The sequence below is a fragment of the Eschscholzia californica genome, unplaced genomic scaffold (genome assembly GCF_041429995.1).
Source record: "Eschscholzia californica isolate CP2 unplaced genomic scaffold, dmEscCali1.0.p SCAF_258, whole genome shotgun sequence".
In the NCBI taxonomy this organism is placed as follows: Eukaryota; Viridiplantae; Streptophyta; class Magnoliopsida; order Ranunculales; family Papaveraceae; genus Eschscholzia; species Eschscholzia californica.
In genome coordinates, this window is record NW_028238374.1 from 27,501 (window position 1) to 30,000 (window position 2,500).

Sequence of the window (2,500 nt, forward strand, 5' to 3'; positions counted from 1 at the left end):
GTCCCGTGCGCGTCCCATTCTTTTGGCTCGGCTGGCCCGTGCATTCTATGGGGTCGTGGGACATTTCGAAATCCACCCGGGCCATTTCGACTCTCTCTTCATTAATACTATTGAGGTATTATTTATGAATTATTGGAGAAAAGAAACGGAAGAAAATATTTTTTTTTCTATTTTTTATGAATTTTCCGGTGTTTATTCACTTAAAAATTCATAGAAAAATAAATATTTATCGGAATCGCTATTATAATATATCAAAAAAATCCTTGCGAAAAGACCTTTCCAACGAGTATAAGTTTGCTGGATTCCGACGAGTAACGAAGGAGTAAAGGCCCAGTATGCTTGGTTAAAAAATTGATGTTTCCTTGTGAAAATAGGAAAAACAATAACTTTGCACTATAAGGGGGAGGGTTGAGCTCCTTCCCCAGAGCGTGCACAGCACTTGTGCTGGCACGTTCCCTAGTGCTCGCCAAGCACCATAGGGCATCCAAAGGGCAAAGCTCGGCCTACTACATGATGGGAAGCTTCTAATATGTCGGAATACGAAGAGATTTCGTGCGACCCGAAGCTCGGCTCGGGCGTCCCGGCCTGTGCCGAGCTGTGCCGAGCGCGTCCCAGGCCGTCCCGAGCCAAGTCTCGGGCGTCCCAGGCCGGCCCGAGCAAAGTCTCGGACGTCCCAGGCCGTCCCGAGCTGTGTCGAGGCCGTCCCAGGGCGTCCCGAGCTGGAGCGAGGGCGTCCCAGGCCGTCCCGAGCCAAGTCTCGGGCGTCCCAGGCCGTCCCGAGCAAAGTCTCGGACGTCCCAGGCCGTCCCGAGCAAAGTCTCGGGCGTCCCAGGCCGTCCCGAGCTGTGCCGAGGCCGTCCCAGGCCGTCCCGAGCTGTGGCAAGGGCGTCCCAGGCCGTCCCGAGCAAAGTCTCGGGCGTCCCATGCCGTCCCGAGCTGTGGCAAGGGCGTCCCAGGCCGTCCCGTGCTGTGCCGAGGCCGTCCCGAGCCTAGTCTCGGGCGTCCCAGGCCGTCCCGAGCTATGGCGAGGGCGTCCCAGGCCGTCCCGAGCCAAGTCTCGGGCGTACCTGGCCGTCTCGAGCTGTAGCGAGGGCGTCCCATGCCGTCCCGGGATGTCCCATGCGCGTCCCGTGCCGGCCCGAGCAACAGCTCGGGCGTCCCGTGCCTCGGCCCTTCCAAGTGGTGCTTCGTCGGACATCTCGATATCCACTCGAGCATTTTCGACCATTCTCCATATGTGGGTGTGTGGGTATTTATCAGGAATATTGGAGAAAGAATCGGGAAAAAAATATTTTTTTTCTATTTTTTTTGAATTTTTAATTGTTTATTCACTTAAAAATTCATAAAAAAATAAATATTTATCGGAATCGCTATTATTATATATCAAAAGAATCCTTGTGAAAAGACCTTTCCAACGAATGCAAGTTTGTTGGATTTGGACGAGTAACGAAGGAGCAAAGGCCGAGTATGCTTGGTTAAAAATTTGATGTTTCCTTGTGAAAATAGGGAAAACAATAACTTTGCACTATATAGGGGAGGGGTGAGCTCCCTCCCCAGGCCGTGCACAGCCCTTGGGCTGGCAGGTGCCTTGGCCCTTGGGATGCAACATAAGGCATCCCAAGGGCAAAGCTCGGCACGGGGGTGGATGGGAAGCTTCCAAGAGTTGCCCAACTCATCCCCGACGTGGAAAATCGAAGAGGCGGCTGGGGGGGCCCGGGGGGGCACCACGGGCAAAAAATCAAAAACTCCCCAGCCTATGCCGGACACTTGGGGAAGCATCCCCGAAGGTGTCCGAGCTGCTGGGGGGGCCCGGGGGGCACCACGGGCCAAAAATCGAAAAGTCCCCATCCTATGCCGGACACTTGGGAAGCATCCCCGAAGGTGTCCGAGCTGCTGGGGAAGCTCATTAGGCACAAGAGTCCCTAGCCGGCCCCAAAAGATGCGAAAGTGCTGCACCTCGGAAGCTTCCTTGGTGCAGCATGATGGCGAAGCGCACGTCGTGGGAGCTGAAGGGGCAGCTCCCGAGAAGCGACGTGCGCAGCTTTGGCGCGACCTAGTTGGATGGATTTTTCACGCACAGCGTGTCGGCCGGGACTGTCCCGCGTTGGTCTCTTGCGCCTCTGCAGCCTTTCGGGGCGAGCGGAGCGCATTTGAGCGACGCGGGCGGTTGACTGTCCGACGACGTGTTGGCGTGTGAGTGGTGTTTGGTTCGAGTGTGCTGTTGGGCTTCCTGCTGTTCGCATGGGAACCTTCGGCTCTCGTCCCTGTTCAGTCGGCTCCCGACACCTTCGAGTGCCGGGCCAATATACGGTTCCTGTGCTGCATACCTTCCGCGGAGGCAACGAGTTGAGTCCCACGTATTTGCCCCTCGCCCGCCACGATGCGGAGCGAGTCGGCCGACGCCGCGCTTCCCGCGTCCCCTGCGAGAGACGGCACTAACGTGCTGTCCTCCCCAGGATCGCGGGACTCGCGAGATGTCTCGGACGCAGAGCGCAAGAAG